Source organism: Acinonyx jubatus, chromosome A3 (genome assembly GCF_027475565.1).
Source record: "Acinonyx jubatus isolate Ajub_Pintada_27869175 chromosome A3, VMU_Ajub_asm_v1.0, whole genome shotgun sequence".
In the NCBI taxonomy this organism is placed as follows: Eukaryota; Metazoa; Chordata; class Mammalia; order Carnivora; family Felidae; genus Acinonyx; species Acinonyx jubatus.
In genome coordinates this window covers 68,710,379-68,736,492 of record NC_069388.1, presented here as the reverse complement: position 1 = coordinate 68,736,492, position 26,114 = coordinate 68,710,379, and the positions used below count along the sequence as shown (strand labels likewise).

General features: G+C 35.0%; 1 protein-coding gene across 24 annotated transcripts in view; it reads left to right on the top strand.

The window, feature by feature from the left end:
* NRXN1 (neurexin 1) overlaps positions 1-26,114 on the top strand; it is a 1,120,881-nt gene that overhangs the window by 22,680 nt on the left and 1,072,087 nt on the right. The gene's annotated exons all lie outside the window — the stretch shown is intronic.

Sequence of the window (26,114 nt, the reverse complement as noted above, 5' to 3'; positions counted from 1 at the left end):
CAATCCCAAATTAGAGAGATGGCTGAAAAAATCAGTGCTGTGTCTCATATTGGTTTCATCAGGTGTATTATCATTCTTGTAATGTCTCTTCTTCCTAATAGAACTCCTAGTAACATCTGAGAAGTTCCAAATGACTGACAAGGCTTTCCTGCTTTACTTCATACACATGTATGTTATCAATAATTACTTAGTTGACTCTTTAATTTGTCTAAATTTGTGCAGGCATAATGGAAACTGACAATGCAATTTTCCATTGAAAATCGTAAATGGATGACTAAGCTGAGCAATTCACCTCCTTCCTATTCCTTTTGTACAGATATCTTATGCTACACCAGGATGCTTATACTTTGAAAATAGCTCATCTATATTCATTCATCCATGCATATAAATTGATTTGCATGCTCATTTTGCAGTTTCCAAATATGCATTTGTTGCATAAAGTTTTTCATATCTAACCCAAAATGGCTCTTTTACCTCTTCCTCAAAGATTTAGCTGGTATGAGCCAACTATCCACGCTATTCAGGTGCATGCACAGCTGGATTTCTGTAGAAAATGCTAAAAGTCTGTAGAGGAAAGGCTTAGATCTTTCCACTGGCTACATTTCTAACTCAGATCTAGCCTTTATGGGTCACCTCCTTGAAATTATTCAGGGCAAGATTTGAATTAAGTGGCAAGAATTTATGCAGACTATCCAGATTATTTACCAACTCATGATTTCATACATATTTAATTTTATTATTTTATTTATTTTACTTTATTTTAAAATTTTATTTATTTTGAGAAAGAGACAAAGTGTGTGTGCAATGGGGGAGGGATATAGAGAGAGGAGGGGAGAGAGGGAATCCAAGCAGATCCAAGCAGGATCTATGCCAGTGTAGAGCCCCATGCAAGGCTACATCCCAGGACTGTGAGATCATGACCTGAGCTGAGATCAAGAGTCCAACACGTAACTGACTGAACTACCCAGGCACCCCACCAATTCATGATTTCAATAGGAACTAAAGATATTCAATAAAATGATTAATTGGTGGATTGTATTTTTTTTTTTTTGCTTTCCCAACAATTAGCTATGCCTTATTGAATGTTGGTTTCCTTCATTTTGTATCTCTGATTTTTCCAGTTGAAACAAAACAAAAACCCAAACACAAACCACAGTTAAAAGAATAATGTGAATTACCTCCACAAAAAATCCTAATATTTTTATTAAATTAAAGGTAATCTCTCGAAAAATATAAATATCCAAGTGTAAGTTTTTTTTTTTTTAATGTCTAACAAAATGTTTTGTTTCCATGACTGTTTATAAAGAGTTAAAATACTTGAGGTCCTGGGAGGCTAAGTTGTTTGAGCGTCTAACTCTTGATTTCCCCTCAGATTATCATCTCACAGTCGTGAGATCAAGCCCCATCTTTGAATGTGGAGCATGCTTGGGATTCTTTGTCTTTCTTCTGCTCCACTTCCCTGCATGAGCTCGTTCCCTCTCTCTCTCTCAAAAAACCAAAAAACTGAAAAACAAAAAAAGAGCTAAAATACTTCAAGTTGTGAAATTGTCATTATTCTAATGGCTTTTAGTGTTTACTGATAATGTTTGTACATAATTTAAAATTATGTGTAGGATACCCAGGTGGCTTAGTAGGTTAAGTTGTCGACTCTTGATTTCGGCTCAGGTCATGATCTCATGGCTGGTGAGATGGAGTCTGGCTTAGGGCTCTGTTCTGACAGCTTGGAACATGCTTGGAATTCTCTCTCTCTCCTTCTCTCTCTGCCTCTACCCTTCTCTCTCTCTCTCAAATAAATAAACATTTTAAAAAAATCATATTTATTAGGGTACATGGGTGGCTCAGTCGGTTGAGCGACTGACTTTGCTTCAGGTCATGATCTCACAGTTTGTGAGTTCAAGCCCCGCATTGGGCTCTGTGCTGACAGCTCAGAGCCTGAAGCCTGCTTCGGATTCCATGTCTCCCTCTCTCTCTGCCTCTCCCCCACTCATGCTCCGTCTCTGTCTCAGAAATAAACATTAAAAAAATTAAAAATAAATAAAAATCCTATTTATTAAAAAATAAATACATAAAATTATATGGTATACAAAGTGGAGTTAATAATATATTTTTAAAATGCCTTGAGTAACAGGAAGAGAAGGGATTGGTATTTACTGATCGTCTACTATATACCAGTATCATCAATTTGATATATGTTATCTCATATAACTCTCACCACTACAATTATATTTGTTTAATTATTTTCATTTAGGGAGAAGATTTGAACATAGGCTTAATTTGCCTCTATAACCCCAGGCTTTCTCCCCTGTGTCTCCATGGTCAACACTCACAACTTTAGGATAGCTTGTGTGGACCTTGTGGAGTCACATACACAAATGATCAAGAATCAATCTCCTCTTTTTAGAAAGCATAACAGCATCTGAGATACTCTTAAACTTTGAGAATGTTCCTTTTATTTGGAATTTGCTTTTAGCCAATTTGACTTCCATATTTTTCTTTTTACCTCATCTGTTTTATGTATAGATGAATGCATTTCCCAACTAAATGGTGTATTGCTGGTAATGACCAAGAAGAAACTTCTAGGTATATTTTCCAAAGACTTTACAGGAAGACTGTAGGCAAACCTCAACATACATACGAAGTCCCTTGTTTTCAGCTCTCATTTTCTTCATCTATTCATTAGTGTGTTCCTGGTTCTGTCTTTTCCTTCTACTCTGTGAAAGAGTGATAATTTTTTCCAGTCTGTCTTTCTCTTTTAAGGCTATAAGGCTATATATAAGGCTTTAAGGCTATATATAAGGCTTTTTAAGGATTGTGATTTTTTTTCCATAATATTTTGGCTTATTTTTCATCATAAAACATTCAAGCAGTGTACCTACTAAGAAGAGAATTATTGAAAGAAAGAAAATATCTCAGAGAATTTTTTTTCCTAACCTCGGCTGACTATGACCGTGTGGATTGGTTAAATTTTAGCTAAATATATTTTATGGTGATATTTTATTTCATAATTTACCCAGTTTAAGAAATGAACATTCATGTAAAAATGCATTCCTGAAAATGTTTATTTAACCAGTATTACTCTTTTCTCCTTTCAAAACTCCCAGTTGTCAGTAATTTTGCAAACATAAAGAAACGATAATAATATGTAACACATACAAAAAAGGATATAGGTAAAACTACGTTCTTAAGGGTGTAGTGGTTAATTGTATATTTTTCATGCTTTTCCCAAACCCTTAACAACTTCCAGGTAATCTAATTTGACTTTGCATTTATTTCATAAATAACTCAGTATATTCCTGGTGTACCTGTTGTGTCACCAAAACTTCTGTAAATAATTAAGAAATTATAGTGCAATACATTTTTGTCCCTCCTTAGATTCCAAAACCCATAAATGGGTATTGCACCAGTTTTTCTTTGGGCAATAATTTTTTTCTTTGTCTTCTATATATGCATTCCAGAAGTATATCAGAAAATTTTAAGTTTTACTAATCCTTTGATAACTATCTGAAACATATGTCCAATTACATATCAATACAAAGATAATGTATTACAAAATGGAACTCTGAAGTAAAAATGGATCAATAACTATAGCTCATTACAGTGTCTAAGGTGGTAATTGATGCACCGGAGAGAAATTTTTAAACAGTTACGACATTTTAAATAATATTTAAAGGCATTGGGCTTAGGTGCTAGGGGTATATTTCTGGTTAGATGTGCCTGGTCACTCCTCTTATGGAATATATAGAATATAAATTCTATACAGACATATATAAGGTCAGAATACAATATAGAATAATCACCATTAATGATAAAGTATAGAAAACTCAGACCTAGGTACAGAAGGCCTCCCAAAGGTAGGATAAGACACCTGAGGTGAGACTTGAATCTGACTAAGAATTAACTAAGAGAATAGAAGGGGAGAGAAAAAAAGGGCATGCAAGAAGAGACTGTGCCTCATTTGAAGAGCTGAAAATTGTTTTAGAATTCATGGTACAGAGAGGAAAAAATGGTGAAAGTGCCTTAATGCACACTACAAAGTAAGCTGTGCAAATCTTGTAAGCTCTGTTAAGGGGCATGCAACTTACCTTTTGACTAGACAGTAGAGATAAGAACAGGAAATAATATAAGATTATAATTTTAGAAAGACTGCTGTGACTACAATAGTAGATCTTGGGTGGAAAGCAGAACTGGAAATAAATGACTGTGCACCCACCCATATGAAGGTCTGTGACTGCCTTCATATGAGCACGTTTGGAGGAGTGTAAACTTCCACTGTATCTAGAAATGCAATGAAAAGTGTAGATTTGTTCTTGAGAAATAAGGGGAGGCCTAGAATTGAGTGGTTAGGATATGGGTAGACTAATTGTTGAGCTGAGATGGAAAGAATGAGAAATGGAAATGAATAAGGAGAGCACACAGTGAAATCCAGAGGAAGATGAAGGTTGTCGATCCAGTTAACAGAGTCATCAGAGGAACCAGGAATGGTGAAATGAACATACCACCATAAATAAATTGGCTATTTTTTGTAAGAAAAAATGTAGGCAGACATGCATATTCTAGTGACTATTCAATATGGTTTATGATGCAAGATTCATTGTTTCCCCATCCTCTAAAATTAATATCCCTCAGGGCTTTACCCATTCCTTTGATTTTTTTTGTTTCCATGCTTACGAACCCCACTTCCTTCTAATCCAGACTTCCAGTTATCTTGGCGTAAGAAAAGTACTTCTCTAGATGGGTGAAGAAGTGATTCACCCAGTTAGTGATAGCTCTTTAATTTCAAATAATACATTTACATCACAATTTATACATGAGGGGAAAAAAATAACAGCAAAGTGCTGTACTCCCAAATTTCATTTTAACAAATGTTTATTTATAAAATCATGTACTTTAAAGTTATTTTCAAGAAACTTAATTTTCTAAAACATTCATAAGTTTAAAATATGTATATTGTCATGTGATGAAATATCAACTAAGTCAATGACATGCCCAAAGAAAATACAAAATACTGTCAAGGTGGAGAGAGAAGGGCTGCAGAGCAACCAAAGACAGAAATAACCTGTTTTGAAAGCAAATATTTATTTAGTGGCTGCTGTGTCTTTTTTAGGCTCTGCATATTTCTTTTGTTTTCTCACCCAGAACCTATTTTATTTCATTATTTTATTTTGGTTTATTTTTTTTTATTTTGAGAGAGAGAGAGAGAGAGAGAGAGAGAGAACATGAGCAGGGAGATGGGCAGAGGGGGAAGAGAGAGAAACCCAAGCAGGGTCCATGCTCAATGCAGAGCCCAGCGCAGGGCTCGATCTCACAACTCTGGGATCATGACCCAAGCTGAAATCAAGAGTCAGATGTTCAACCCACTTAGCCACTCAGGGGCCCCACATTGTTCCATTTTTAGGTAGCAAACAAAATAACACTTCAAAAATTATACTTCATCATCTCTTATATATGATGTAATATTTCTGATGTTGTGTCTACTTTTGTTCTCTTTTCATTACGTTTTTAGAGAATTCTTCTGTCTAGCCTATTTGGGTAGCTTTATTCCTAAGTATGCAGAAGAGACTTTTAGATTCAGAACAAAGCTCTTTATATGTACTGGAAAATGAATGTGTTTTTCTTATGGAAAGTGATTTTAACAAATTCATCATTATAGGAGTCTCTTACTTTGTATTTTGAAACACAAAATCAGTGGTGTTCTACAGCAAATAAATCAAAACCTTCACAATGTGGAGTTAGATTTTATTTTCTAGGAAGGCATGTCAGTTGATGAAAAGAGTACTTTCCTAGAAACACTATATTTTAGTAGCACTTCTAATTGTGTCATAAGAGGGTTTTTTAGTGTACTGTGTCAGACAACATTTAAGAAATGTCATTAAATGCAAAATCTTATTTTTTCATATCAAGAATCAAAGGCTGCTGCCTGCATTAAACAATAGCATGAATGGGAGATGGTTTATTTTATTTTTTATGTTTGCTATGCCTAAATTTTGATAAAGTTCAAACGTTCTGATTATTATTTGAAAAAAAGAAGAAAAAAAGTATGCCTAATTGATGTCCCTTTAAAGGAGCTTACTAAAACTGGAGTAGGAGATCAAAGCCTAAATGATTCATTCATTACAATTTTAGTAAATGTGTGTATCTGTTTTTATTTCAAGTACAGTATGGTATAATAATGAAATTAAGTTTGCAGATAAAAGACTTGCAGATGCTCTTTTATCAAATTGCTGTTTTGGAAAGACACCAACAAAATGATGTTCTAAGTTTGACTTTTGCTCTGGCTTGCATTTGAACTCTTACTCATTAAAGTTCTAGCAACACAATGCCTTTTCTAGGAAAACCACTTATCCTTTTGTTTGTTTGCTTTCACTAAATCTACCATTGTGCATATGTGGTTGGAACCATATGGAAGCAGTAAACTTGACTTGAGCTTTACTCTGTTAAGCACACAAAGCACTCATTCAGTCCTAAGGATATACTAAAACAAAACACAAAACCTACTCATCCACCAAAGACATTATAATCCTCTTTAACCCTCATCATACTTTCCAGTGTTTATTTGGCTGTAATCTCTTGTATCCTTGCAAGTTCCAACTATATTGTTCTATGCCTTACTTTCAAATTATAATTTCTGCCAGGCCTAATGTATCATAAGTTTGTCCTGTGTCTGATGGAAACAGAAAAATGGGGGAGTAATTAATTCATGGCCACTATATGTTTTCCATAAATTCTCATCTTTTATAAGTAATGACCATTACTTCTAGTTTTTAAATTTTGACTTGAAATTAATGAAGCAAATTGAGTTACTGAATTAAGATATAATTTTTCCTGAAGGATTTATTTATAGTATTAAAATAAAGGAAATTAGGAATTTAAAAACAAAAACACCTTGTCTTCTTATTTCTATTTCCTCATCATTTCCATCCCATACTAGGCATCTAGTCCTCAAACATAGGGCCTCATTTTCTGAATCCTTTCATCTGTTTCCAAAAATGGTTGCATCATATCTTTTCATCTTACTGTGTTTGACTATAGAATAGTAATAATATTAGTAACCTCAAAGATTGTAGGGATTTAATGAAATAATTGGTTCTCTCCAAAAATATTTTCTTAGTTCTTGCTATGTGCTGTATACTGTTGTGGACACTGAGCCATATAAAAACAAAGCCCTGCTCTTACAGATGTGTTCAGATGCTAAGGCAGGTGATAAAGAAATAAATCAATAGGGTCATTACATAATGTATTCTGATGTCAGAAAACAGCAAGTGTTATCAAGAAAATTAAACAGCAAGTGCATAGAGAATGGTTAAGGGGCATTTTGATTTTAGGTAGGATGATCATGTCACCTCTGAGAAGGCAACACCCGAGTAAACACAAGAAAGAAGCATGCAGTTCTAAGGTAAAATGCTGTATTGCACATGCAGCAGGTATGAGGTGGGAATGTGCTTGAATGCTCGGGGAGAACATGGAAGCCAGAGTGTTTGAACAAAGTGAGCACAGCAGAGATAGAGAGAGAGATTGGCATGGTAACTGGGAGCCAGATTACTTTGGATTTGACAGACCACGACATGAACTTAAATTTTAATTCTAAATCCAACAAGACACCATTGAAGTATTTGAAAAGGGGGATGGCATTATTCTGTTCCAGCCATTCCAGAGAGAACAGTTGTAGCGGCTTAAGAGAGGAAGTAGAGAAACCATCCTATTGGCCAGATGTGATGATGGACTGGAGTGGTAGTGGAGAAGGTGGGAAGAATTGGTACGTGTTAGTACATACTTTGAAAGCACAGTGGACAGAATTTGTTGATGATTTGTACAGTAGGGTGAGAGTGAAAGGATGTAATCAGAGGTGACTCCAAAATGATTGACCAGAGTATCTGGATGACTGGAGGGGCCATTTCCTGAAAGGAGGGACTCTGGGGAAGGAGTGCTGAGTGCTGTGCTTGCCACATAGGAGATGTGCAGTAAGCACTGCTTCTTTTCCCTCTTACAGGGCTGTGGTCCTCCAGCCCCATGCAAACATCCTCACTCCCAGTGACCTTTTATTCCAGACTAAGCTCAGAGAAGGTCAGGGCCATATCTGTCCACTGAGCATGCCACATAACAGGAACTTGATAAATATTTACTGAATAGATAAATTAATAAGTGAGAATGATTATAGTGGACCAGAAAAGATAAGGTAACCCAGATTAAAGAATTGCCGTGTGGTGTTTGCCTTTCTTCTTCAACTCTGGGTCCTATGCTAGCAAATTGCACAAAGGAGTAATCCCAGTGGACCCACCTACAGTCATGCTGGCAAAATGGTTTAGTGTTCTTCAGGTTTAAGCATTTGGAAGCATACTTTGCTGCAACAGTTAAGCTACTGCCGTAAGCCTTTTTTGCAGGATATGTTTTCAACAAGATAATGGGTATGTTAGTCAATTTTAGTTTTAATTTTCTGGGAATCCCTTGTTGTCATCAACTTACTCAGACACATTTTTGTATTCACTTATTGACCACTAAATATATTCTAAGAACTGTAGTTTCTAACACTTGGCTATCTGCATTTCACTCATTTGTTTCTTAATTTTACAAATATATATTGTATTGGTAGTGTATTGTGAGAAAGAAGGTTCTCGTTTTGAAGGAGTTCCCACTGTGGAACTTTATGTATTGTACAAAAGTTTGTAAAATACTTTGAAATACCAGAAATTTTCCTACAGGATATCAAAATATGTTTCTGTCATCAGTACCACTTTACTGTAGATTTATTTTCTAATCATAACATTAATTGTTTTTTAATGGAGCATTTAAATATGTGGCAAGCATATTCTAAACACATTACATACACAACCTCATGCAATCATATACTTAATAGTGTTTATCTAAGTTGTGTCCAAAGTTCCTTTTTGAAAATGTATTAAAATCAAACATGATAAGAGATGAATGCAATCCATCATCTCTGAAGTAGTAAAATAGTATGATTCATGAATAAATGAATGCAAATCCTTTTAGTATATCCAATAATGTAAAAGGCGATTTGAATGTGAAAGATTTTCCTTGGATGCTACAGGAGAAATGGCTCCTGCCTATCAACATCCTATTTGAAGTGGCATTCAGGTTAGCCCTGGAGATCTTAACTTTGGAATGAGAACATTCATGTAAACACAGCTGAAATATATGTGGCCTTAGTGTTTTCTCTGTGCGTGTGTTTTGGTGAGTAACAATTTATTGCATATCAGTATTGTTTGTGTCTAATAAACTTACTGAGGTTTTTGGACAAAATGCCTGATTTGAAATGTTTGTATTATTGTTAGTGGGCAGGATTAATGAGGGATGAAGTAGTATGGAAATTCTCATCAATTGGAAAGATTCCTTCGTGTAAATATAAACAGCTTTTGGTCTGTCTTTTTCTGGCTGCTATTGATGATAACCCTGCTTCTGTTTTCCAAACTAGACTTGGCCTTTCTAGAAAGTACATTTTCTTCTGGTCCTCCCTTTTGATTTCCTGTCTTCTAAAAATTCAAAAATCTCCATTGTACTTCATAATAAAACTCCATATAAGTGTGTAAACAATCCATGTTTTATTTAAGAAATTATGTTTATTATATGTTGGTCTTCAGAAATATTGCTCAGGTTGTCTAAATTAAAGTGTTTCCCCTTTATATATTAAAAACTGGGAGATATTTCCCTGGAGAAAAAATTGTTCCCCAAACTGAAAAAAAACCTATTAAAATGTATTTAAAGAAATTGCGATGAATTTCTATGCACAATATACAAACTTAATGATATATTTCATGTTTTGTTGCAACTTTTAAAGCTTCCTGATCCACAAAAAAAGGAGAAAGAAAGTCCTTATCATTCATTTCTCTTAAATGCAGCTTACAAGATAGGTAATTATAACTGAGATGGAGAAACTCCACTTCTGTACTAGCCCAGTCATGATGCTCACTCTCTACTTTTGTGAGTTTGTTAAAGCCTTGATCATGGGAAGAATTTAAATATCAAGGGAATCTGTGAAAGGTGGGTTTTAACTAGAAGATAATATCAAAGGAGGTTAGACTGTTTCCTCACGGAGTCTTAGCTCAGCCAGTTAGTTACCTAGAACTTTGCTTTTGTACATGTCTTCAGCACATCTATGAAATTAGGAATTTGCCCTGAGCAATTGCTAAGATTTTATTTTCCTAGCTCTAGAATCCTGAAGCTATTGGTTTGATGAAGGCCAGAAACCAGGTAAATGCATATCTGGGATGCGAAATTAAGTTTTGTGGTTTTTATTCCAGGGCTGTTTTCCAATATCACTACTATATTTGACACTAATTAAATATGTGAAAAATAAATACATATATACATGTAAACATAAATACATACATGCATACAAGATTTAAGCTGGTTTGAACTAGTCTTGTGCTTACTCTAAATGATTCAGCTTGTTAGGCAAGAGGCCTACATTCAGTCCACCTTCTCTTAGCTCATCTTGGTTCGCCGATTTCCATCTAGGCTTTCCTGGAAGAAGTTGTGAGATGATGGTTTCCTTCAAGTGAATATTCTTTAAGCAGAGTACATTCACAGTTGTAGCATTGTGCCATAAATATACAGATTTAAAAAAAAATGTTACCACCATTTTCCTCCACAGAGTGCCCATGTATCATCTTTCCAGAGAATGATTGTTTTATTTTCCCTATCTTCATTTTAGTTATGGGACCTTAGTATTTCTAAGATATCTGCTTATAGAACCTGTTCACTATTGTCAAAGTCATATATATTTCCACGTACCCAAGACTCCCTTCTGTAATAGCCTTATTTAGCAATGGATAGACTTAGAAGAACATAACCTATTTAAACACTTAACTACTAAAATCATCTGAATTTTTTTTAGAAAACTAAATGTTATTACCTCTAAGGTCCCTTCCTACAGTGAGAGATTGGACCAGGATGACAGCAAGGAGATTAAAGCGTGCAGGGCTTTATAGCAGCTGAGGCCTTTGCTTAGTCACACAAGAATTATTGCTGTGAATCTCTGAGCTGGCCTACTCTATATAAAGTCAGGACATGTCTGCAGATGCATTTATTCTGGTATTCTGGACTGAAAGATAAACTACTAGATGGGATGCAGAATTTATTTAAAATCTAGTGACCCCTTCCAAGATTCTCCCATTTTCAAATGTAGTCTTCTCAGATGTAGACCCCTCTGAACTGTTAACTTTTCTCTGCCACTAATTCATGTTGTGACATTGGGGTAGTAATTATTCCTCTCTGTGTCTCAGTGTTCTCATCTGGAAAACCAGAAGGTGGGACCAAATGATCTCTGTGATCCTTTTCCCCTTGACAATTCATTATTTCCCTACTTAGACCCTTTTATCAGCCCTTAAAGCAATGTAGCTGTCCCCCAAATTGATAATAAGTGAAAAATTGATTGATAGATGAGGCCTCAGTATATGCTCCCATCGATATATTTCTTTTCCCATGATTATCTGTATTCGAGATTATTACTCTATAGTTATCTTGAACTGAGTGCAAATACTTTTCTTCAAGCTTGAATGACTTTAATATTTAAAACTGAAAATTGTATTGAGAAGGAATTTTGAAGAAAAGAATAAAAAATCCAATATAACTGCATCACTGTTCATATTTAGTTACCAAGTAAAGTGCAGGTTTTTTTGCATCCTGAATAAAAAACCCAAATATAACTGCATCACTGTTCATATTTAGTAACCAAGTAAGGTGCAGGCTTTTTGCATCCTGTGCTTGCTGTAGCTTTCATAGAGTTAATTTTGCAATTGGTGTTCTTGTATGTAATCTAAAACCCTATTTTAAATTTACGCTTTTTAAAAACTCAGATGTGTATATTACATGTGTAATTTATGTTATCTAATGTTGGTAATTATCTGTTGATATTTATTGAACATTTTCTGGATGCATGATACTCACCTAATGCATTTTGCAGCAGTGAACTGCATCTAAATTAGAAATATTGCTATGGAAGAGACAATTTAAAAATTAGTTCTCCGAATATGATGAGGTTTGTCACAGAATAGATGCAAGCTTAAGTCTTTGACTTACAGTTTCTGCTTTGCCTCTCTGGCTCTTCCTTTTCCCTGTACAAGAAAATCTTATAAACTCTGAGAATGTGGGGATCTGTGCAAACCTGAATGCTTTTGACTAGAGATCAAGTACAGTTGGGAACCTGAGTGTATGTTTTCTCTATATTTAAGTGTATATTGTTTTCTTATGATGAGTGCATTCTTTAAAGAACAGAAGGTGAAATACAGCTGACAGTTAGCTTCAGTGTAGTTGATTAAATGCATGTGTGTTTGTGGACATGTTTATTAGTGAAACTTAGTATGTAAGAGTACAGATCCAAAATGCCAGGATCCAATTCTATGACAGCAATCAGGTTATCACTCCTCTCACCTGGGCAAGGAGACAGTCACAGTTCCTATCTTGAAACAAGTAAACGATGAATGTGGAATGCTTCTAACTGTGTCTAGCACAAAGAACATGGTAAACAAAACCTGAAACTTGCTTGTTAGATTTTGTTTTGTTTGATTCTGGGAATCCAAATGGGTGTTCTGGAAAGATGAGTTAGAATAGTGAGTATAGGAATATAGAGAGGTGTTGAAGGTTAAAATATGCACCAGTTAAATAACAAACATGTGTGAGGTGCTTGGGGTTTCCCTTTTCAGCCTGATAGTGGGTGGCTTTCCTCATGCCAGTGGATGGCTTGGATAGACCAGAGAAGGATGTTCTGTATAAAATTATTGTTGTGAAGAATCCTTTGCAAATAGTGTATTGAGGAGCTTACTTTGAATCCTAACATGGTCTTTGGAACAGTCTTTAACATGTGGGATCTAAAATTGTCCTAGCATTCCACCTCGATAGCATTTTACAGGAATGAAGCACATTTTATCATGAACTGTAAGCGTTCAGGCAACTTTTGTGGTGAAGATGGCAAAGAATTTGGATGATGGTCTGAGAAATCAAAAGAGTAGTGATAAGTTGGAGAAGTAAGCCTTGATTAATAGATTAATCTATTAATCTAATTAAGCCTAGATTAATAAAGTTAGATTGAAACAAAGATTCAGCCACCGACTAATAAAGGGAAGGTTTGAGGACTGAGGTAATGAAAATATAAAAGAACAAATCTAAGGATCAGAGGGAGCCAAAAGTAAAAGATAAGGAAGCAAGTTAGTACTGCATTTTGTATGTGATAAAAATCTTGGAGGTAGTGTAGTGTGGTGGGGAGAGCCCTAGATTCATCATCTAAATGTGCATATGGTGTATGTTATTTGGGCTTCCATTGTCATTTAGTGAGATGAAAGAATTAGGACATCTTTCTTTATGTTCTTCCAATCTAATTACCTTGAGATTAGTTTTCCTTTAAACAATTAATATGTAACTATTTTCTCCCATAACTGTCACTTACCTTTCCTTATTAAATGTGCTAATTTCTAGTATATGGATATTTCAAATACTTTACTATTAATGCCTTTTATTTTTCTCCCTGCTCCTTTTATGTCCTCTGTTTTGGAGTTTCTTGTATGTGTTATTTTAGAGGTCATTAGAGAGGGCTTCATTTATGTAGCTTTTGGTCATAAAAAAAATCATTCTGTAAAATCACGTACTTCGTAAATTCTGTTTTGTACTGCTGTACCTATACCCTTGGCAAAAACTTCCAAAGATATTTATTTGCAATTAACCCATATGTGATGTTGATCCATCTGTCTTTTCTAATAGTCCATCCATTTTAAAATCATCCCCAGAAACTATTCTGGCCCCATGCTTCTAAAGAAACATGAATAGTTTCTAGGCTATGTGAAAAAGAAAAGCAGTAGTAAGAAAGAATAAGAAGGAGACTGAGTCGTTCCTGGATGAGCACACCAAACACAAAGAGATTGAAGGAGAGGCGAAGTATATTAAATTTCTTTCTCATTAAACCAGCTTCGTGATTTTCATTATAGCTTCCCCTTAATCCTCTGGGGGCCTCCTTGATTTCTTTCAGGTATAGTCGACAGCTTATTTTTATAGTAGGTAGCATTTTGGCTCCAGTGAGCTGTGCCTTTTATAAGCACTAAGCATATTTTGGGGCCCTCAGATTCACTGATGTGCTAGGTGTTGTTTCTATTGTATGCCTACTGTGTGCTAGGGAAAGATGGAGTTGGCCATTTAACGTCCTATTGTGTATAGCTAAAGAAATCTTTGAAGACTGAGTGTTTACATTTAAATCCTTTCTGTTGCTGGCTACCTGTATGACCTTGCACAAGGTTATTTGAGTTCTATAAGCCTCAATTTTCTGTAAAATGCAGATAGTGTTTATATCTAATTCACTAGTTGGTCAGGGAATAAAACAAATCACATGTGATTTTAGCTCTCAAACTCATTAGCACTAGTTACGTTAGCTAGTATTTGGAGAGTGTGTATGTGTATAATATGAAACAAAACAGTAGTATTGATGTTTTGCATCCACCCTGGGTGCCTTCTTATTGGAGGTCGTTGGGTAGTCATTGGTCATTATTTGGCTGAAGTATTGGGTTCAGATATTGAGCAGTTTCTGGTTATAAGTATATAGAATAAAAGCTGACATCTTGTTGAGAACTTTGTCAATAGAAATAGCAGTCAAGTTTATTCATTTTCTCTTTCTCTTTCCCCCTCTCTCTCTCCCTCAATTGATTTGGTGACAGTTCCTCACGAAGACTGAGAGAAAACAGGTTACGTTCTAAAGTATTATCCCACCTTCTTTTGGCCTAAGTCTTAGGCTTTTAGGCTGAAAGATTCATACATTCACACTCTTGATACAGACTTTTCCTTTTTAGCCATTTATGATATAAGTAAAAGTAGATAAAATGTCTGGAAAGTAGTGGCAGAAATTCCAGAGCAGCCACCAGATGGGGAAGCATTTCAAATAGAATCCTTTATTGAAACTGAAGTTACAAGAATGAAATTAACAATGAAAAGCTTGTATTGGTGTCTTTTAATACTTTGTATTGTCAAAGCTATTTTTATCCCCTTGAATCCATTCCTAAGACATCAGAGAATCTGTTTTTTGGAAATTTAGTACATAGTTAATGCCAAAGTATTTTTTAGTCCTGTTTTCCAAGTCTTTCTCCTTTCTCATTGACATGTAGAGAGGAGATGCAAGAATGAATGAGAACTAGAAAGAAAAGGCAAAGTATTAGTACAGGAGTGAAGATATTTTGAAAGGCAACATGTTCTGCTGACAGTTTATTAAGAAGCTATTGTAATAATATCATAGTTTTGAATGGATTAGCAAGAACACACAGCAGAAAAGTCTGTTTGCCTGGCTTCGTATTACACAGTCAGCTCTCCATTCTCACAAGCGCCTATGTCAGTGAGATGCTACAGCTGGATTTTTCTTTTCACCCTTAGGCATAACTTATTTATGAGGTACTTTTTGCAGAAAGTGGAAGAGGGATGGTCAAAAGGAGTATCACATTCCCCTCCCTGTTTAAAAATTACAGATATTTGTGTATGTCTTCGTATGTCTTACTTCTTATATTCAGTAAGTGTGTGACCTAAGGATTTATTTCCCTACTTCAGAGTAGAAAAATGAAGCAGAGAAGCTTCGAGCTTACTGGGGACAACAAACAACCTGCTTTTTCTCTGAGAGAAAAAGCTAAGTCTGTCTCATTCACTAATGTATTTCCAGGTTCTAATATGGTACACACAGCAGATGGTCAAGAATATTTTGCTGAATGAATGTATGAAGGAAAGAGTAAATAAATACATGAATGATAGATCCAGAACACAGACCCAGTTCTTTTGGATTCCCCAAAGTGCATATTTCCCTACTACTATTCTCTGTTATCTCCATTTATACATATCCCAGAGAAGAAGTCGAGGGTTTGAGAAATGTTGAGGTGTCAGCCTGGGAAAGCTTGTTCTTTATGACACTCTCAGCATCTTGGGCCGCACGTGAGCATGTGATCTGGGAAAGCGCTGGTGAGAGAAAATGGAAGTTGGCTTATTGAGTTGGGAGAGCAGAAATCACATTTTTAAATAGGATCCTAGAAGAATGTGGGTCCAAATGTAAATTGGAAAAGTACTAAGAATGGAGAGGAGAGATAAGAGAAGTGGAAGTCTGTGTCTCTACTTGATGACAGAATAAAAAAAACGTTAATCCCTGCAGATTCCCCTTAGTACGTGGCAGAACAATGTTTCCATTAAGTATTCTTCCTTCAAAAGGCAAGGGCCAAATAATTCAAAAGAGCATTTAAAATGTTCCTCTCCAGAGAGAGAGGGAGAGAGACAGAGAGAGAATCTTAAGCAGGCTCCACGCCCAGCACAAAGCCTGACATGGGGCTTGATCCCACATTCGTGAGATCATGATCTGAAAGAAAGTAAGAGTTGGATACTCAACCAAGTGAGCCATCCTGGTGCCCCTATGCATATTTTTTGAAACTAGATTTAAAAAGTGTTTGTAAGTAGAGTTGAGGACATTACAAATAAAACTTAACATATTTCAAAATATTCTGTTTCTAAGATGCTTAATTCTTTCTGACCATCCCTCCAATTAGGAAAAAATCACATAATTTTACAATATCTTAAAAACACTGAATTAAAAAAAAAGAATTCTGTCAGGACCCGAGTTCCTGAGTTTTGAGAAAAAGACCAATCAGTGAATAGAAAGGGAAGAAAAGGTGAAAAAATAAGATAAAGAAATTAAGAGACAAGGAAGGAGGGTATTATAAAGAGGGAAAGATAGGAAATTGGGGCAACAGAAATATTAATGAAAATAATCTGTGTGTGATGAGTGCTTACTGTTTACCAGCCACTGTGGTGAGAATTTGTATGGATAGTCTAATTTAATCCTCACAACAACCTAGTGGAGTGGATACTCTTGTTGTTACCATTTTGCAGAAGGGAAAACTTATGTTTTGGGCAGGATACGTAATTTAGGCAAGCTCACACTGCTGATGAATGGGAGCAAAAGCATTTGCAAATCAGGTATAGCTGCTAGTAAAGCTTGAGCTCTGATTCCCTGTATGGAGCTTTTTGGAAAAATACTCTGCTACTTCAGTGAATTATCAGTTATCTCAGTGAATTGTATCTCAATACACTCCATGGCTGTATTGGTTTGTAGACCATACGAGTAATACAGAATTAAACAGGGGAGGGGATATGGAGTTGCTGTTCAACTTCTCTCTCTCGGTTTGGTCTGAAGCTAGTGTATCAGGACACTCATTTTCTAAAGAATCTTCTTGGTGAGAACTTTTTGACTTGGCATTTTTGGTGGTCCACTTTGTCACAGTAATGAAAGCCATGAAACCATATTGTTCATTTCATAAAATGTTTCTTTGAGGAAAAAGTACATACAAATAGTTTCTGTCAAAAGAAATCTGTATTCTTTCAATCTGGGTGCTTTACAAGATGAGTTATTAAATGGGAACGAATGCCATAGAAAAGAGAGGAATGAGGAATTAGGCTGATTTAGGTATGCTGCTGGAATATTCATCAATGTTGCAAGTTACATGTATGAAATAGATGGCACTCATGCAGCTTATATCTATCAGCTGAATATCGGAGATATGACTGACTCTTACAGAAGAATCCATATCCTATAAGAATCCATATCCTTCACTGTTGCATCAGAATATCTCAATTCCCTGGATAGACTTCAGTAACATATGAAGATTTCAGTAGTAGGTATCCAGATTTAGACTTACGGATTGTCTGAATTGAATAGAATATTGAGATCTTGGCCTCTAAAATCAATCATTTTTGATTGTTTACAAAGGATACTTGCTAAGGAAGCATTGGAGTGAAGTCTAAAAAAGTAAGTCTGTGTTTTGTAGTGCTCCTTTTCTGCAGCTACCACAAACTGGACAGGGACCAGTTGGGTTTAATGGTGTTTGGCTTGAATAGCTCTACTTAGCTAGCCATTAATCCCCAAAGAAATGCCCAGATTCTAAATTATTATTGATTCATTGACAAGCTCTTCCAACAAAGCCAACAGCAGATGTTCCAAAATAACTCAGGACATATGCACCCTCTCTTAGAAGCTGCCTTAAGTGTATTCATACAAATTGAATGTAGAGTAGAAAGATACTTCATTGGTCACGAAGCCTGGACTTTGGGGTCTTTCCCTAGTTAAGATGCTCGTTTCGTAAAATATACATATGATGGGCTCAAATGGGATAATCCATTTGTTCATTATTTTGTTCTAAGTTTTAACAGGATCTTCTGAAAGCATTGATTGCTCAAAATGTTACAAAATGTTTTGACAATGCGGGCAAAAGAACATGCATTTCACAAGTAATATATTAACCTGAAATTGAGTCCATGTATAGGGGAAATAATATTTGGAATGAGAAAATGAGGACCTTAAAAGCCACACAGATTTGTGGGGTACAATTTTTTAATACTTTTTATGCTGATGAATGTATTAACTTCAATAGGAAATTCTGAATATTTGCTAGTAAATTGTTTATATGATAGTAATCATATGAAGAACTATTTGTCCACATTTCACTCACATATGGATGCATATTTTTTCATATGTGAATAAAAATTGTGATAGATTTGAAAGAATGAAATTGCTAAGAGCTAACAACTACCAGATTACTCTGGGAGAGATTCTCCCAATTTATCATGGCATTAACAGTATTCAAAGGTTTTGTTTAAAGCGCCTCACCAAGACAGAATATTGTCATGTTTTGCTTGTCTCAATCTGATGAAAAGTGTGCTGCTGTTTTAATTTCTATTTCTCTGCGCACTGGTGAGGTAGACATCTTTTTACATTTATATTGTCCATTTCTACTTACTTTTGTCCCATGTAAGTTTTGTTTATTTCTTCGCTAATTTTTCTTTTGAAGTTGTAACATATTTTATATATTTTGGATACTGATATTTGAACATTATATTGGGACCATATATATTTCCCAGGGTTCACACTGGCTTTTTAAGCTTTGTGTTGTCTTTTCTTACTTTAGAAATATGAATTCAGATATAGAGAAATACTTCAATATTTGCCTTTATGGATTTGAATTGTATCTCTTGCTTGGCACAGCTTCCCGTATTCCAATTCTTCAGTATTTTGTACTAAAATTTTCTTTTTGCCTTTTTTACATTTAAGTCCTTTTTTATTTTTTCTTGCACTGCTACCTTGTACCCACTGTTTTCCTCTTTCTGGATTTTTTTTATTACTGGAGCACAACCTCAATGAATTCTTTCAGAGTGGGTTTGATATTAAAACTTCTAAATGCTTGCAGATGTAAAAAATATATATATTTTGAGTTCTGCCTTAATGTTGGATTTCCTGGTACAGGATTCTAGATTCAAAATCAGATGTTTCAGACCATCTCTCCATAGTTTTCTGGTAGCCAGGGCTGAAAATGAGAAGTCTGATACCAGTATTATTTTTCCTTCTGACACGGGTAATTGTTATTCCTTTCCCCTGGAAGCTTTTTGGATTTTTATCAGAAAGCTTCAAAATAAAAACATATTCTTCTATTCTTCATAAATGTTCTCAAATTTTATCAACATATCTAAGTATGAGCATTTTTTTATGTTTGCCATCATTTGGTGAACTTCTAAATCAAATGTGTGTCCTCAGTTTGGGGAGTTTTATTTTGCTACATCTATTCTGTCTATTCTACCTGGAAACTTAATTAGATTTGAGAACTTGCTTAACTAATCTCCATGTCTGTTAAAATTTTCTCCACTTATTCATTCCACCTCTTTGATATTTTGCATTGTTTTCTGGAAGTACTCCTCAGCTCAGTCTTCCAGTTTAGTAATTTGAGTTGTAGCTGTATACAGTTTATTGCTATAGAGTTTTTTTTTTCAAAAGTCTTATACTTATTTGCTAAGATTTCTACTTTTTGAATTCTCAGAAAGATTTCTTTAGTTTCTTCAAATTTATACTTACATTTATTACTTATATTTGTTTTTATATCTTCTACTTTCTCCATTGTGAATTCTTCTTTTAGTGAGATTGATACCTCCCTTTTATAATGTTGATATTCTTCAAATGTCTAGTGATGTTTAGTTTTCTGCTTAACCTTGTGATTGAAAATGCCTGTTGTGGATGTTGGTGATACTAATAGTCTATGTGTTTAGTATTTAGAAAAACAGTAAGCTCTACTGGTTAAGTAATTGGGTCTTGTAGCCAGACAGACCTGGGTTTGAACTCAGGTTCACAACTTAATACCTGTATCCATGGGAAAGTTATGTAACCCCTTCCTGTTTCAGTTTTTTTTTTCATTTATCATATAGAGCTAATCATCATATCTACCTGATGAAGTTAAGGATTTAAGAAGAGGATACACATACAGTTGCTTAGTACAGTACCTGAAATGTGGTAAGCTCAATAAATATTGTTGATGATGATGTTGATGATAGTTATGATGGTAAAAGCCGTGGTTGTGGAGGAGGAGGAGGAGGAGGAAGAGAAGGAGGAGGAAAAGGAGTTGTTGCTGTTGTTGTTGTTGTTGTTGTTGTTGCAGGACCAGGTGTAGCAGTAGCTTGTCTTTAGGACGAGTAGCCAGTAGCCCTACATGCACGTCTTCAGTGAAGACATTTACTGCTTTGCCCAGAAGAAAATTCATTGCTGTGCAGTGCTCTTTCTTCCACAGCACAAGTCAGGAAGAGTAGAGGAGCTCCTGGCTGAGGTGCCTGCAATGCACTTCCTGGTCGGAGCTTCCTTCACTCCCAGGTCTGTAGTGTTTTGTACCATGCGTATGTTAGTCTATGGTAATCTCTGGATTTACTTAACTCATTTTTGTTCTGTTTTCTATTTTTAAGGTAGCCCTCAAAATCTGTCATCTACACTGCCACTGTCTTTTATTGTCTGGTAGTCTTCTGGATCTTTTAAAAGCATATTTTCTGTCATTTCATGAATCTGGAGCAGAAAAGAAAATAGTTGTTAAATCTGCAATCTCAGTCCGATCTCCTGGTAACTTTATACAACCAAGTTATATATGATAATTAACATAATTCTCTCTCTATATATATATAATATACACATATTATATATAACATTTATAATACATTAATATTATAACTATTATATAACTAAGAAATTCTTAAATCTATAAAGTATTTACAAAGGGAATGGATTTTATTGAGATAAATTAAATCTTGGATACAATATAAGCTCATTATTCCTTAAGCTGTTTATCTTTTTAAATACTCTTTTTAAAAAATGTTTATTTATTTATTTTGAGAGAAGCAGAGAGTAGAGAAAGAGAAGGAGGGAGAGGAAGAATCCCAATCGTATCTGACAGTGCAGAGCCCTATCCGGGTCTTGATCTCACAAACCATCATGAGATAATGACCTGAGCCAAAATCTGGAGTCACAAGCTTAACAAACCAAGCCACCCAGGTGCCCCTATCTTTTTAAACCTCTTAATGCTATTCAGTTGATTTGTTGATATTCACTAAAGAAATGTCCCTGTGCCAAAGTACATTTTGGCTAAAATAAGAGCACTGGGTGTTGCCTTTATCAATATTAAAGATACAGGCCAATTTACTTTTAACTTCTAACACATACATTCACATTTGGTGGGAATTTAAAAAATATACATTTTAGAAATAGCCATTGTTTCTTCTCTCAGAGCCTTCAGCCTATGACTCAGCAGGAAAAATCAAGATTGTTTCTCTATATGAGTTTCTTCTAGGAATCTAAGACTTTTTATGTAGTAAGCAAATAGGCAGGTATATGTACTATAGAGTAAGAATTGGCACTTTTTTTTTCTATAAAGAGTCAGATAATGAATACTGTAGGCATTTTTGGCCGTATACATTCTATGTTACATATCCTTCTTTGTTTTGTTTTATTATTAGTCTTTAAACATTTAAGACTCATTCTTAGCTGTAATGTCATACAAAATCAGTTCTAGACAGGATAATAGAGAAGACCCTCAACTATGGTTCTTTTTGCACTTTTCTAGTGACCTTTTCCTACTGGGGATCTATTAATCTATTAATCCTTCTTAGGGATTTTCAATAATCTCTATATGTTAACAGGTCAGTTGGAAAAGAAGAAGCTTTGGATGTGGTGAAGGTCAGGACAGTGGTTCCATAAAACTTTGTTTATTCCTGAATAGTAGCCATGTCTATGTTTCTGCACATCTGTCATTGGAATCAAAATCCTTTTCATAGTGAATATAGCTCATTTTATGTTTTTCAGATGTATTAAGATGAACTGTCATTATAAAACTGGTGAATAGTTTCACCTATCAGCAGTCTGTAAATGCTGATTATCTTTTCCCAATTTATAATTTATTTCTAACTATAGTTTTTAAAAAGAATATTCAGAATTTCTTTATGGTTTTATGTTTCCATTCTGATCTTCAGAGTTGGATTTTGGAAATAGTTCTTTAAACAAACAGATTTTCAGTCTTTGCTCCAGCTTTGTTAGTATCGAGATAATGTCAGTCCACTGAACTATATAGGGAGTTTTATGTAGAAGAGATATATCCATTGTCATTAAGATATTTGCATATTAAATAAAAGGGAGCATGGAAGTCATCATAAAATTTGGTTTTTTTTTTAAGTTTGTTCATTTTGACAGGGGTGGGGGGAGGGGCAAAGAGAGAGGGAGCGAGAGAATCCCAAGCAGGTTCCATGCTCAGAACAGAACCTGACACAGGGCTTCATCTCACAACTGTGTGATCATGACTGGAGCAGAAATCAAGAGTCATATGCTAAACAGACTGAGCCACCCAGGTATCTCATCATAAAATTTGTTTTCATAGACAAGATCCTTTCTAGCAGATTTAAAGGAGACAGTGCATTCCATTAAAATGGACAGATTCTTATTGTATATATTTTACTTACATTTCCCACGTTTTGGAATTTTCATAGCTATATCTATGATAAGGGAAAGTGCCTGAATTTTATATATAGGTAAATAAATGTGGAGCCTTTCTGTAAGAGGATCTACAGATACTAATAATTTGTTAATTGTCCTCTCAGGAGGTCCCCAGAACATGAGGAAATACAAATACCAATAGTTTCTCAGGCTAAGACAAGCCACTGGGTGCCACAAGTGTCCTTGGGACGTTACTTTTTATCAAACACCCACAGAAAATACTGATTCAAATGTTCCTTGGAACAGGAAAAGAAACTCTCTGAGTTCAAGAAGCACCCCATAGTGGCCCTGGAAAAAGAAAGAAGTTTCTATCTAGGAGAAAGTGATATGTATTTCTCACATCCCTCAATATAAAAAGTAGCTTCCACCCTCTCTCTTTGGGGAGGAAATCTTAGAGACATTAACTTATGAACATTTAATTGGACTTAATTAAGTGACCAAAGGCAGAAGCCAAGGTATCATACTAATTCTGGACTAATAATCAGGAAATGTTCCATGATTTGGGAGTGTGAACTTCTAATCTAACAAATTTGGAGTGAATTTTGATTACGGACGCTGACTTTCCTAATTTAGTGAATATAAAAACTTACATATAAAACTCTCTACCAACAGATCTCTGTTGTTAAAGGAGAAAGAATGAGTGAAAAAAATAAGTGAATAAATTAGAGAAGAATACAAATAGTTGATAACTCTCAGAAAGCTTCAGGAAATTATGTGTTTACAAACCATGAAAGAGTAAATTCGTTAGGCAAAATGGGAAAGTATGAAGAGAATTTTGGATTTGAATCATTTTAGTTCTGGGTGGTTCAATAATATGTGCATATTAAAATGAAGTTAATATTAAAAATATTGACAGATTTATGTTTATATTTTTCTAGTTTCAACATCATTCTAGTCAAAAAGCAAGTTTTATAAGTTTGAGTGTGAAAGGGAAAAATTAGATGTGATGCTGAATGACCCATCATTGATGCCTTTGGGTTTAGAATGCTCCTACTTGTTTCTGGAAAGGTGAGGTTCAGGTAAATTTTGATAATTACTCATTGACTATTATTGATGAAGCACTTTCTAAAATGTAATACGCTGTGTTGATATTAGCAATATCACAGCCTTTTTGATGACAGGTTAGAATCATTCTTAGCTTATATTGAGAGCAGGTATCCAGTGAAGTCCAAATCAACTATTGATGAATTGCAAAAACAGAATGGTTTCAGCGTATGACTTGCTTCTTTAAAATAGGCTTTTTATTAATAAAACTAATGGTAGCAGAGTTGTCTAAAATAATTTATTCTTGGAGCCTTATAAATAGATTTGATTTGTCCTTCAGGTTGTTTGTGTGTTGCAATTGAAAAAAAATCACTCTAAAGACGCGGTCTTAGGCTAATCATTGTTAGAAAACACAGTTGAACTATCAACTTGGAAGTTGGCAGGTTAAATTTCAGGAAAAATCTATACGATTTTGTTTTTTACATAGCTTTTTGCCTGTTTGATATTTATTTCAAGGCTTTTGTTTGTTTCTTTTTTTAATGTTTACTTATTGAGACAGAGAGACAGAGACAGAGACAGACAGCAGGGGAGAGGCAGAGAGAGAGCGAGAGACTCGGAATCTGAAGCAGGCTCTGTCTCTGAGCTGTCAGCACAGAGCCCCATGCGGGGCGTGAACCCACGAACCACAAGATCATGACCTGAGGTGAGGTCAGACACTTAACTGACTGAATGAGCCACCAAGGTCCTCCTCGTTTGTTTGTTTGTTTGTTTGTTTGTAGTTTACTCCTTCATCCAGGATGAAATTGGAGTTGATTCTATAAATTGTCAAGATGAATGATGGATGCTTTAATGTCCTTTGAGATTCTAGGATTTAAAGACTCTATGTCAATTATTTTCATGGCCCCTGTTATTCTCTTTCCTTTAAAAAATATATCTGAGGGGCCCCTGGGTGGCTCAGTTGGTTAAGCATCTGACTTTGGTTCAGGTCATGATCTTGTGGTCCTTGAGCTTAGAGCCTAGAGCCTGCTTCAGATTCTGTGTCTCCCTCTCTCTCTGCCCCTCTCCTGTTCATGCTCTGTCTTTCTGTCTCAAAAATAAATAAACGTTAAAAAAATCTAAGAAATATATCTGAATTTATTCCTATTAATACCACTGAACCATTGTTAATAATCTTTAACTCTCTATGTCTGTAGATCACCACACACGCGTGTGCGCGCGCGCGCACACACACACACACACACACACACACACACACACACTCATCCTTTGTCTAAATATTTATTGAGCTCCGGACTTAAAAAATGCCTGTTGCTAGGAGAAAATCCATACTCAACTCTAGAATCCCTTTTTTGGTGAGTGTTGTTTCCTTTTCTAATTTCTGAGCCAAAAGCTGGCAAAGGCATTCTTTGCATCTCAGAGGATTTATTTTGAACACTGTTCCTTCGATTGGAATTTGGTTAGGAATTTGAATCAGTTCATGGTCAATGGATAAATGACAAAAATATAAACCATAAAAAAACACTATTAACAGATAATACACATGACTAAAGAGACTTCCACAATGAATAAATTGGGCAGGTTTCTTATAATATAGGGAAATAAACATTTCAGAATCTGGTTTGCCAGTCTGGTGTTCCCTGCCTCTAGGGAATGGTTTAGACTTCACATTAGATGGTCACATAAAATATTTCTGTAATCACTGTTTGAAATATAAGTTGGTGCTGCATACATTGCATTATAATGCCATGCCAGGTCTCTGTACTAGAAGAAGTAACAAGTATTTAGGGAAATTTGTTAAATAGGAGAGCAGGATACATTGAGATTTATATAGAAATTCTTCTACCACAGGCAATCTTTGTGAATACAGACCTGTAGGAAAAAATGTGCAGAAAATATGGTCTGTATTAAAATACATACATATGTAGCAAATGCAGGGAAATGCTTTAGGGGATAGTTTAGTAATTGGTACTTTTGCATGTAGCGATTTTATTGTGCACTATTATTTTGATATTTAACATAGTATATTACCATCTACGGATCTTCTTGATTGAATTAAAAAACCCTACTTTCTTACATGCGTTTATTTACTCCCATCTTCTAACTTTGCTTCATAATAAAAGTTGGTTTTATTAAATGATTAGCATTTTACAATGATGTTCATTACCATCATAATTACCACCACAATTCCTAATCAGTTAAAATTTGTCACTTGTTCAGAAGATGAAAAGTAAAGATCAAAACTCTTCTACAGAATATAGAAAGCAGCATTTCAGAATTTTATTCAACTCTAGTAAAACCATATGAACAATAGAAAAACAAAAAG